Source organism: Engraulis encrasicolus, chromosome 17 (genome assembly GCF_034702125.1).
Source record: "Engraulis encrasicolus isolate BLACKSEA-1 chromosome 17, IST_EnEncr_1.0, whole genome shotgun sequence".
NCBI lineage: Eukaryota > Metazoa > Chordata > Actinopteri > Clupeiformes > Engraulidae > Engraulis > Engraulis encrasicolus.
In genome coordinates, this window is record NC_085873.1 from 45,559,742 (window position 1) to 45,572,810 (window position 13,069).

Sequence of the window (13,069 nt, forward strand, 5' to 3'; positions counted from 1 at the left end):
ACCGTCTTACCGTTCCCTTGGATTCAGTGGTGAGCGTCGCTGTCGAGAGAGAGTTGAGTCGCTCGTATGAAGGACTTTGCTAACGACGATAGCAAAGACGCTTTCGAGAAACGGACCCCAGGCTAGATCTACTCTTTTTCTTTGCTCATCACCAGTCGTTGGTCACCATCACACACCTGCACTAGGACACATTTAGACATGTTTCAGCACCACCAGGCACTCTGATACTGTGCTTCTTTGGGTACCATGGGAACAGGACCTTCCCAAAGCTGAGTTAATGCCAGATTTTTTTTTAATCATTATAATAATTATAATAATTTTGTGCTACAAACATCTGCCACTTCTATCACACAAGACACCTGCAGCACTGGGATGGTGGTGGAAACGAGCGTATTCCAAATAAATAAGAAAATATTTCGAAACGGGAAAAACTGTGAACGAAGCCAACTTCGGTGCCATGGTGGTAGACTACCACTTAAGTAATTTTGGCAAAGAATTCTTTTTTTAAAAAGAAACTTTGAACAGAGGCAACTTCAGAGGTGACCATCTGCTAAAAGCCTGGAGGAGAGGAGAGCAGCCTGTTAGCAGCATGTTTGGCTGGCCGCAACATGATCTCAAAGTATTCTGTGAAATGAGCACAAACGATTGTGACACATAATCTGTGGCAGCTTCACAGATTTTGCCAAAGGTTTTGAAGGCGGGGCTTAGTTCCCATTGGAGAGCATTAATCTATTTTATTTTTCTATCCTAAGGGGGCGGTCGCAGGATTATGATGAGATCAAGGCGGCGTTGGGAGGCTTATGATGAGGTCAAGGAGGCGTTTGTTCAAAAAAGGTTGAGAACCACTTGTCTCACGTAACTGGAGGATAGAATCCTGCTGGTAACCTAGAGACATTCTGGCACACTGGCAACCAACAGACACATACTGTGTGTTGGCATGACTGACTGGTTGGTCACAAACTATCCAGGGAAGAGAGGTGGGCCTAACAGTTTCACCAAAGTCTCTCAGAAATGAACAGGCGTCAAGGTTTTAAGGACTTTTATTACTGTCTTTGTTAGTGTGTGTACGTGCGTTTGTGCATGTGTCATGATGTGTGTGCACTTTCTCACGTGAACCCCCGGACCATTGGCACCATGCGTCAGCCTCCAGAGCAGGTGTGGGAATGTAGGAATGTGTCGGCCTATGTGTGTATGTGTATTTTGAAAGCGCTTTGAATTCAACTTCATAGTATTGTGATACTGTGCTATATAAATACATGTTGTATTGTATTGTAAGGTGGTTAAGTTTGTTGTAAAAAATAAAAATAAAAAAGGAACAGGAAGAAAATCCATAAAATTCATGCATTAAATGTTTTCTCTCCACTCTCTCTCTCACAGAGAAAAACCCTTGAAGCACTCAACAGGGCTTTCATCCAAAAGGATATGAAATGCTCTACAAACTCCCAATGCCCAAGTGACCCTTCCCTTTGGATGAAAAATCTGCATTTTATAATTTAAATAATCTTAAGAGTTCATTTGCACTTAAAAAGACATGCTTCAAGGGTCAGTTTAATATGCCTTTTAATTCTCACATCATTTATCTTTGGCCTTTACCATGGAGAGAGAGAGAGAGAGAGAGAGAGAGAGAGAGAGAGAGAGAGAGAGAGAGATTATTGCTTATGACAGATTTTTCACAGTAATATTTTGGTATTTTGTTTCTTTTTTTTGAAATTGGTATTCAGACTTGTCTGAAAGAATATGCGTAATAGAAAATGTAATTTGCTTGTTTAAGAAGCCAATAGGTTGATGGAGCAAAAACATTGCTGCACACGTTCTAGTGAACCATTTAAATCTAAAAAGAAAAATATTGTGTCGTCATGGGAGGACAATTTGTACCCTCCATGTGCACCATCCATCCATAACAGGCTATATAATATATAATATACAAACATACAGTAATGTATGTATTACAGTGTGTGTGTGTGTGACATTATATTTATATATTTATATTTATATTTATATTTAGCCTACCTAAGCTCAGCCAGTTTTTTTCTTCCCATTTTTCTCTCCCCCCCCCCCCTATTTTTTTTCTTCCTGTGGATTTCTGTTGTTCACAGCCTTTTAGTGTGTGTGTGTGTGTGTGTGTGTGTGTGTGTGTGTGTGTGTGTGTGTGTGTGTGTGTGTGTGTGTGTGTGTGTGTGTGTGTGTGTGTGTGTGTGTGTGTGCGTGCGTGCGTGCGTGCGTGTGTGTGGCTGTGGCTGTTTGGCTGTGGGTTGGTTTATCATCACTCTGACCTTGTACTTTTCTAACTTTTGCTGTTACACTCAGCATTCAAACAAACTATCAAAACCATTGCCTGTGTGCTATGCCTCCTTTACAAGACTATGCTTTAACACATTAGCATAAATGTTTGCCAATACATAACACAACTGTGTGTTGTGTAAAAATTAATAATGTGCTGAACATCACAGGTGTGACCAACATCACAGAGGCGTATACCCAACATCACAGATGTGTTCCATCCAATCGAAATCTAATGGGGTGAAATCCTTTCAAACACTTCTGAGAATGATGGTGACATGCTAGCAGCGCCTTACATTAATAAAACTCTTATTATGATGTATATGTAAAAGTTTAATGTTTATGCCCTGATAAATGTTTGGACCAGCGAAGGTTCTGCCCCACATCACAGGTGTCATCCATCCTTCAGAACACTAATGGAAATTCTATTCTGTGCGTTTCTTACTTCAAACACTTCTTAGAACGATGGTGGCATGCCAGCAGCACCTTATACACAACTAATTAAACCTTATATATCTCAACTTCAAACAGGTGCCTGTCTGCAAGCCAACACACGCACACACATACAAGCGCACACACACACACACACCCACACCCACAAACCCACACACACAAACACAGGCTCCCATTCTCCTCTTCTACCCCAAACACACACACACACACACACAAACACACAAACACACACACACAGAGAGACATGGTATGCCTTTTTCATGTTTGTTGATGGCCTCGCGGAAAGCTGATTAGGCCTCATCATTCACCTTTGGTGTGTGTGTGTGTGTGTGTGAGTGAGTGTGTCTGTGTGTGAGAGAGAGAGTGAGTGAGTGAGGGGGTGAGAGAGAGAGAAAGAAAGAGCAAGGTATTGTGTGTGTGAGTGAGAGACAGAGAGAGAGAGTATGTGAATGTGTGTTTGGATGGGAAAGGTTTCAAGCTGTCCCCGTAGGTAACCAATTCTAGCACATTGCAATATTTATCCCCTTTACATGAACCTTTTTCCCACACATCTTTTTGCACACCCACATGAACTTTAGGTATGCCAATCGCTACTCAAGTCTTAAATTACTTTGCACACCCACACCCACCCCCAAGGACCCCAGGAAGACTAGTGAACTGCTACGGCATAAGCTAATGGGGATCCTTTAATAATTTTTTTTTTTAAAAAACTATGCCTATGCCAATCGCTACTCAAGTCATACATTACTTTGAAACTCCTCTCCTCTTTTTCTCATCTACTCTGTTATTGCCATTACAGGGTCTTTGTCATGCAGGCCACTGCTCAGGCTGCTGCTGCTGCTGCTGCTGCTGCTCAGAGTGGATTTTGTGAAGCGTGTTGAATTGAAATGGGAAATATCTGCCCTGGCCTGACAAACAGTGAGACAAATAGTAAATAAAAAGCATTTTTGGCAGGCATATGAAAAGGGAAATGGGTTTCTTTTCTATTTTGTGGTCTGGTTTCCTCTCAATTTTGGGGACTCCGCGTTTTCTGGAGTCCCTTTGGTCCGACTCATCAATATTCCGATAATTTCCTATTCATCCTACAGCCCATTAGTTCGACATTTCATTGTTCCGATGAGGTGAAACCTATTCTTCCGATAGCAGCTCAATGTTCTGACCAAAGGCTTTTTTCAATCACCTCCTTCACCTATTTTAAAATCATGAGATGCATACCTGTGGAACGCCAGGGTGGACTAAAGGGGCTTCTGAGAAATAGCATGGTACTTCAGAGGACCACATTTTGGGCCTCCTGTCTCCCTGGGCCCGGGACAACTGTCCCCTTTGTACCCACAGTTGCAGTTAAATTACACTTGGCTGACGCTTTTCTTGCATTCAAAGCGACTTACAGTCATTATTTTTCAGGGTATTATTTTTTAGGTTATAGTCCCTGGAGCAATGTGGGGTTAGGCGCCTTGCTCAAGGGCACTTCAGCCATGGATGGAGGTGTAGGGAGAGGTCAGGTGGGATTCAAACCAACAACCCCCAGATTGAAAGACCAACTCGCTAACCACTAGGCCACGGCTGCCCACAGCTACCCCTCTGTCAGCACCCTTGGGGGTATAGAATGAACATTCAAAATTTATTTCAGACATCATGTGGACCAACGTTAAAGGAGGAAATACAGAAAGCCCACAAGGAAGTGATGTTGGAGTCTGGACTGGCTAGGAGACAAATTCCGTCCGGGCATTTACAGACAAGACCAGGCCACCAGGCATTAACAGAGGCAATGGAGCCTGTGTGAACATTTTCAGTCATGTAATATCAGGTATTACCAAAATGTTTTATTTATTACACATGTACCTGTATATTCATGTATTTATTCATATCAAACAGTTACAGACAGGCCCGCTGTAGCGATATGACAATAACTGACACCATTGTGAGGAGGTCCAGGCCAAAATCATCAACAGTCAACTGGGCAAATGCCCTGTATGCCCTATGTGTGGATGATAGAAGGAGGCTGGAGCGGACCTTGGACATCAGGAGCAGAGGAGGTTGCCGGGGTAGAGGTGGGCGTCTGCATCGGCGTACTCTGGGTAGCAAAGAGTGGAAGCAGACAGGGGATATTTAAAGTTCCCATGGCATGAAATTTCCATGGTCTTTTGGGGCTTTGTATGTGTTTGCGGGGGTGTCAGGATGCTATATCCGCAATCTTTCTCAAAATAAAGCTGAAACGCGCCATTTAGGCCTCTTTGTTGAAAAGTCTCCTCTCCCTGTGCGTCGATCTGTTAATTATATGCAACAGGAGGAGGAGGGGGGCAGGAGGGGGAGTGTCGTTGATGAGCAGGGGCGGAGCCGCGGGCTAAAGCTGTGTTGTGGTGGTGGTACGGCAGGTTAGCTGTTACCTAGAGTTAGCAATTTGCCCTAGTTAGCAATGGGACGTCCAGCACCTGATGGAACTTACTCTCGCTTGTTTTGACCGAAAGATGACACAATCTATTGCCTACCTGCTCATGGGCTTCAGTGCAGGACGCCTCAGAAGGGTGAGTTTGAAATGTTATGTCTGCAATTTTCGTTGAATGGGCAGTTATGAAGCACTGTTACTTGCCAGTAACTTTGTAATTACAGCAGCAATCATTCACCATGCAAGGACCTGGCAAGCACCGTCATAAATTACAATATTCTTTTTTTTTACATATGAGCAAACAACCCCATTTGATGTGTGTGATGCACGTTACTGGCATCGCAACTGTCTCTAAACCCAGCAACTTTCTCCGTGTGGTTAGCATGCAATTGCAAGTCCTTCCCCTTTGTAATGTTATGCCATGCAACACAAACGTGGTAAAAATGTTATAAATGAACGAGGGGGTAAGTTAGTTGTCAGGTTATAGTAGACTTTTACACCTTTGTTTACAGCATTGTTCTGTTTCACCACTGCAATGCTTATCATGCATCACAAGTCTGTTTGAGGAGGGCGGTGTATTACATGACAAAAGACTACTCTATACTAGTTATGATGTACGCACTTCCTCACCATCGGCTCATCATAAAATGTGTCTACATACAACTAATCTGCATTTGAACAGCTCCCCTGTGCACTGCCTGTGCTGGAGAATAGCCAGCTTTCCTTTGTCCAATAAATGGCATTAAATGCATCTATTATGCCTTGTATTCCAGTGATTCCCAACCTTTTTTGCCCTGTGTACCCCCTAATTAATTTTGTCACATCATGAGTACCCCCTCCTTCATGCTCTGTATGATCCTCTATACCAATGTGAGTACACTCCATATATTTGTTAGCATCACATTTTCCACGTACCCCTACTGGTACACAACGTACCCCTGGTTGGGAGACACTGTTGTATACAGTGGTGTAGGCTTGTCTATGTAGAATGCGGGTATACCCACTTCTAAATTTCAGGGATTTCAGTATACCCACTTAAAATTGATTGATCCATTGTTTTGAATAGCACAAATATATACAGTATACCCACTTCAAAAAATGCTCAAATATACAGTATACCCACCATAAAAAGTAGACTACACCACTGGTTGTATACAATGGTGAAATATTCCATGCTCTGTTGACATCACATTTATCCATAGTTGCCAGTTAAGTTTCCATTGCGAAAATAGCATCATCTCATGTTTACCTGAGAGTAACCTGGCTAACAGTATCAGAAAACTGCCTTTTTTTGTAATAAGGTTAGATGCTAGTGTGGAAACTGAGACAATGCCCACAGAAAGAGATAACATTATGCTGCCTAGCTCAGGTCGCATTACTTTCATTTGACGCCATCTGTGCATATAAGAGCAAACTTGCCATGTCTTATCTTTATCAGATCACTAAAACTTGGAGAGAAGGCAGGAGAGCCACAACGCATGCTGGAACTTTTTGTACAGAGTTCAAGATCACTATAAGCGGCTAATCCAATTATGCAGACAGTGTGAAGACAGTGTACACATTTATTTACAACAGCATCAAGAATATTAAATTGGAACATGGGAATATTTTATGGAAGGCAAATATTGTATTGAAAGAAGAACAGCAATAACAGTCTCTGTAACCATCTTTTCTATTTTTCCAGCCGTTTCAGGCATTTGTCCAACAGTGATTCGAGTGTTGTCTTGCATATCCATGCCGAGTTCCCCGATGAAGGACGTTGGGACCTCGATACAAGGCTGGCGGTGACCTCCTCTGGCTGGCTCGTCTGAACTGCGCTGACTTGTCTTCTAGGGCACCAACATTGCATTAGTCACGGGGTTTCGGAAGACCTTTCCACACAAAGCATACAGGAAAAGAAACATATTGTTTAGAATGCTATGTCATTTTTGAATTATTGAAGTAACACTATTAAAATGTTATGTCAGAATTAGTTGAACTGAATTCTTTTCAAATCTTACCAAAGGTTGGATTAGCTTTTGATGTTTGCCGGTGGTTGGTGTGCATTTTCATTCTAGAGGACAGCCATCTGTAAGAAGTGTCTGCAGGTACAAAAGACAATGTGTGAACAGAGTGTCCCTCTTATTTTTCATTTGGTCAAGAGGGTGAGGGTTAGCCAGTTTCAAAGACAAACCTTGTTATTGTCATTGGAAAGGATATGAAGGGTTCCTTCCTAAAACACTGCAAGAGCCATTTTATACTAATGCCATGAATTGTATTGTGTAGTTATAATTACTTACATCAAGTCAAGTATCACCTGAAACCGTGTGTGTGTGTGTGTGTGTGTGTGTGTGTGTGTTGCATTGCCTTGTAAAGCAAATATAGACATCTCAACAGAAGAGTGTTTTCAGGGGGCATAGTGAAGGTATCCACTCCATTATCCCAGCTCATGTCTTCTACTTGCGCTTGTGGCCCAACAACCTAGCATCCATGGAGAAAATAAGTTTCCCTGCTATGCACAACAACTAATAAAAAAAAGACATTTGAATTTATCTTCTACGAGTTGTTGAATTGCCCATCTATCAGCATACCACATCATATTTTGCAAGGTCATCACAAGGCCACAAGCACAAAGGAGGATGAGAGTTTGGATAGTGGAAAGGAAACATAGGCCTACATGTTTTGCACTTTAGTGTAATCCTGCTTTAAAAAAGAAAAACAAAACAAAAATCAGGCGCTAGAACAAGATCCATCTTCTCACCTGCACAGCATATAAGGAAAGACAACATTCTTTGGAGCAACTTGTTCCAGTTAGACAGATGCATTTTTTAAACTTTTTTATTTGGCTACAATGCTTACGCGTTTCGGCCCTTATGGCCTTCTTCAGGGCGTATAAATTGCAACCTTTAGTGCCTCTGCATCTGTCTACCTGGACCAAGTTTGAGAGCCCCTACACTGATGAGCACCACGGATAAAAGGTGAAGACACAGAAGCACTCAAATTACTGGTACCTGCTTGTGTTTGATTCTTTGGAGCAAATTGGGTGATGACTGAATGGGAAGACTCCAACGTAGTGGTGAGGGAGGAGTTTTGCTTCATCATGTTGCTTTCTTCGGGAACTTCTGTAGATGAGAATTGCGGACATTAGGAAGAAATACAGAATATAACTTTCAATGATCTACAATAAGCCTCTCAAATTCTATACAAGAAAATGGTCTGAGTCAGAACAGAGACAGAAATGTCAAGGAAACATAAACCTAATATTCGACTGCATCTGGCTTTCCAAGCTATTCACGGATATGAATGAAAATGTGACAGACAGTGGGAGCAGGTTGCATAGCAACTCACACGTAACTCAACAGCTGCCTGCCCTGGAGCAATGCAAGATGGACAAGTGATCCGACTGCTGTATTCTGTGTACCTACCAGAGGTTATGCCAAATGTGTTATATGATGAAAACAAAAACGCAATCAAATGCCGTCACAACCACTAAATAGCAGCCTGTAACAACTGCTTGATGTCTGTGTTGGATGTGTCAGCTGAGCTCGTGCATTCACGCACATCTCGCTGAGTAATTACTGTAGCCAGCTACGTTTCAATGCAGTGGCCAGTAGCTCTACACTCGGTATAGTTAGGTGACCACATCGAGTCAAAGGCTTGCCTGGTCAAATGCCAATTCATGAGTTCGGTGTGTATCGCTAGTCACAACTGATCTTTCCGAACATACGGTTAGTTCTAACACCTGTTAGCTCAAGTTATAACATCCCTAGGTGAAACTACGAACACCAGTCTCCATAGGAATGAATATGTACAGCACCATGCACCACAGCCAACAAAAAGGGTTTCCTAAATAAATCGTGTTTTCACCAGCAACATTTTAAAATGCCTTGTTTTCAACCAAAGGACCCTCCTTGGTCAACCAACGAAATGTTGAGAAATTTTGGTCTTGTTGAATCGGTGTTAATAATTGTAAAAGAATAATTGTCAACATCACATTCCTTGTTAGCTAGCTAGCTGGATGCCCATGTTATTTGACAGGGCAGGTGGGCTAACATAGCCGCTAGCCCGGTCGTCAAGGTTTCATTTCCATCGAAACTATTTAGTTAATTGTGCTCATGCTTGATGTACATGTAAGTTCAAAAGACCATGGTCATATTTTACAGTCGATTTCCCAAGAAAAACAAGACAGAGTATGGCTATTGCTTTTGTAGCAGTGTAGCTTCCATGGCTAATGTATGGGGGTTTTCCCCCACAGCTAATACTGCAGGCTAGTTAGCCATGACACTGTTATACAGACTGGAAGCTTTTCATGACTTACTTGTTCAGGAGGCTTGGTGGTATTGATCCAGACTTCAGCGTCAGGTGTTGGCCATAACTTGCTCTGTATTGTCCCAGATTGTGAAAGCATTAATCCGGAAAATGTTCCCTCAGACATTGAACAGGCACGTATGTGGTGTTCTGCTGGTATTTATAGAGTTTTCAAATGAATGGGCGTGCTAGTGGGTGGAGAGAGGGCGTGGACGAGTTGAGAGCGAACGAGGGCAGGACGTCATCTCGGGCACACACGAGCTTTGCGTCAATTGGATGCTGTGTCAGAGTTTGTTTACAAACTGGGAGGAACCTCCAGCACAGCTCAGTGTACACAGTAAGGGGTCTTACACACCAAGGCGGTAAAGCGTCGCGGAACGGCCACATTTTTTACCGGCGTCGGTGAAAATACATTGAAACCTATCTGTCCTTACACACCAACCGGCGGTAGTCGGGCGTCAGCGGCGCGGGAGCCGGCTCCGCGCCGCGCTGCATTTGGAAAATAGAACTCGAGCGTATTTTTCACGCCGGCGACCGGTGGTGTCTCATTCAAATGAATGGCAAAGTAGCATGCTAGCTTTGGCTGTGGCTAGGGTTTTGAATAGGACTGGCCGCGCACGCCGACGCTGTCAGTGTGCAAGGCAGAGAAAAGCACGCCGGCCAAAACTAAGCAGAAAGACCGCGTCCGTCCTGCGACCGTTCCGTTCCGCCTTGGTATGTTTTGGCCCTAACACATTGCAAACCACTGGGATGGCTTCAGGAGGTCAGAATAACTCATTTTAAGGCCCCAAAACATCTTAAGGTCAAAATTTTACGCCATGGGCACTTCAAAAGAACAGATGTATGGCCTATCCAGCCATGGCATTGACAAGCTGTGAGAGGCACTTCACTTGCCACAGACACCACCTGTCGAGCTGCGAAATGGAACCACGCAGAGGAACGGAAATGGTATCCCCCCAAAAAACAGCTGGAGAAGACGAGTAGAGAGACACAAAATCTGAAAGTGTGCTCAACTTGCGATTGCTCAAAACAAAAGGCCACAAACCGAGCAAAATCAATGTTGTTTGTCAATGATTTATAAAGTCCAAGTAAGGACGGAAAATAAAGTCAAAAGTTCATTCAAACAGGACGGTGGTCTGCTATGAGTAATGCACTGTGAACTATAAGCTAAATATTTTCCACTATGGTCACAAAAAAACAAGCAGCACTGTTTTAAAATAAATAAATAAAGTATAAAACTGTATGCCTATACGGATATGTTTGAATTGTTGGCCCAGCAAATAGAATTGATGGCCACTGCATTACAGTTTTTTTCAATTGCCAACAATCACTTACCCATACTATCGGCACTTTTTCTAAACTCTTGAAACAGACTACCACCTTCCAAACACAATTGGCCAAATGGTTGATTTTTTTCTCAAAAGCACATACTGTTAATTATACAAGTAGTCATTTCAAAATAGAACACGTTCTTTTCTGTACACACTAACTTGACCAAAACACTAGAAACATGGCTCAAAATGAAGCACGTCTGTCAAACAATAACACTTGTTTTCATTTCACAAGGTACATTGAGTCAATCAAATTACACAAGACTTCAAAACACTGGCTATTGTCAACATTACAGAAGCTGCATAGACTTTCACGTTTCAGTTTTACAGGTGGCCTATTGCATGCATTCAAATCATGCAATTCACTGTTTGCACTAAATTTCCAAAGGCAACAGGACTCTGACCTCATGTGTTGTCATTCAAGTTGATTCCGATACGAAGCATTTTTTACTGTTGACTACAGGAGGTACAGTAGAAAAAACTGTTTATGTATGATAGAACATAAAATGTTTGGCAATATTACTTACAGTGAACAAAATATAATGAAAAACAAATACGCATAAAAGCACAAACAAGACGGTTGTCTAGGGCACCAGATGTGTTGGGAGGATACAGTCCGAAAGTCCCCCAGAATTAGAATGTCACACAAAATCCATAAAAAATTACAGTGAACCTTACACTGACAATGTTGTCAATGGTATTCATGGCCACTCAGTATATGCAGGTACCACAGATCTTAGATCAAATTGAAGACACAATGTTTACAAATATGAGTTTTGAAAATCCACAAAAGGAAAGGGGGTGCTTGCCATAGGCAAATTGACTAGAACCGGCCCTGGAATTACTGAATCTATGTATAATACCTTTTCATGTATTTCCAAATCCATGACTTCATGGACAACGTTTACTTCAGACGTTACCTGTATTTACTGTAATTTATACCAATTTCAGCAGATGTGTTGACAGAGTGATATATACAATTTCTAAACATGATGAATTACATGAAGATTTGGTTAGGCCTATAGACATTCTTCTCATAAACAAACAGTCTCCAACTGTAACAAAGGCATTTTCATTCAGTGATTGTGAGAAAACTTTTTACTGTAAAAACTGTCAACAGAACCGACCAACTAAAATTTGAGGTTTTCTCCTACTTTTATCAATAATCTGTTCACTGTACTCCTGCTAATGTCAGGCAAAGGGTTTCTTTTTTTTTACAGCAATAAGGTTTTGAATGTTGTATTTCCATTTATACTGTGTGTGGAAAGCACTTGAAAATAAGCCATATACGTAAGATACACATATCTCTTGCTGTGTTTATCCTGTGTGTAAAGCAAATGTTAGCATTATAGAAATGCATTCATTGACTGTTAATTGTGTGAAAAAGGCATGTAATGTGTCAACTGCATGGCCATGGAAAGCCCTTGGTGTGTTAACTGTGCTAAGAGTTTTGCAAATGTCGCTGAGGATTGGACAAAAGCTTGTTAGCAATTGAAAAAAACTGTAAGGCCCAATGGGGGATTTCTATATCCTACCCTGTGCTTAAAGTCAGAGTTAGCAGAGTATATATGCAAATAAAGGAAAATATAAAACAATGATTTATACATAGAATAGTGTTTGGGGGCATGTTTAAACATTGTTCTATTATGTTTTGTTGCGACTTAGAAAATAAACCCTAACGCAAATATACTTCATCTACTTAGGAAGGCTTAACCACTGTATCTTACTGTGGTGTGTGTGTGTGTGTGTGTGTGTGTGTGTGTGTGTGTGTGTGTGTGTGTGTGTGTGTGTGTGTGTGTGTGTGTGTGTGTGTGTGTGTGTGTGTGTGTGTGTGTGTAAACCATTTTTGAAAAAAATATCTTGTATAGATGTTTTTCTCCTTTTATTTTTTTTTTTTCACGAGGTGGATTTCTAAGGCACTTGTGGAAATTGGTTAAGCACAAATAGCTGCAGACTACATTACCATGCACATGCATAACCATGTGTACGCACACACACACACACACACACACACACACACACACACACACACACACACACACACACACACACACACACACACACACACACACACACACACACACACTAAAAGGAAATCCACAGGAAGAAAAAAAATAGGGGGGGGGGGGAGAGAAAAATGGGAAGAAAAAAACTGGCTGAGCTTAGGTAGGCTAAATATTGTCTCTGTTGTAATGCAATTTACATGCATTGGTGTTGGTTTTGCACACACAAAACCCCTGAGAAAAACAAATTTAAACTCTAATTTAATGGATGACCATAGGTATGGTCTCTGCTTTGACACAATGTACGCACAATTTACATGTGATTACAT

The 13,069-nt window shown here is 41.8% G+C and overlaps 1 long non-coding RNA gene across 1 annotated transcript; it reads right to left on the reverse strand.

Moving 5' to 3' along the window:
* Positions 1 to 6,710: 6,710 nt before the first annotated feature.
* On the reverse strand, positions 6,711 to 9,713 carry LOC134467519 (uncharacterized). Its single transcript, XR_010038602.1, has 4 exons — positions 9,417 to 9,713; positions 8,110 to 8,220; positions 7,120 to 7,200; positions 6,711 to 6,990 (listed from the first exon to the last, which is right to left on the reverse strand). It is a non-coding gene; the product is annotated as an uncharacterized LOC134467519 (long non-coding RNA).
* Between the last annotated feature and the right edge of the window lie 3,356 nt (positions 9,714 to 13,069).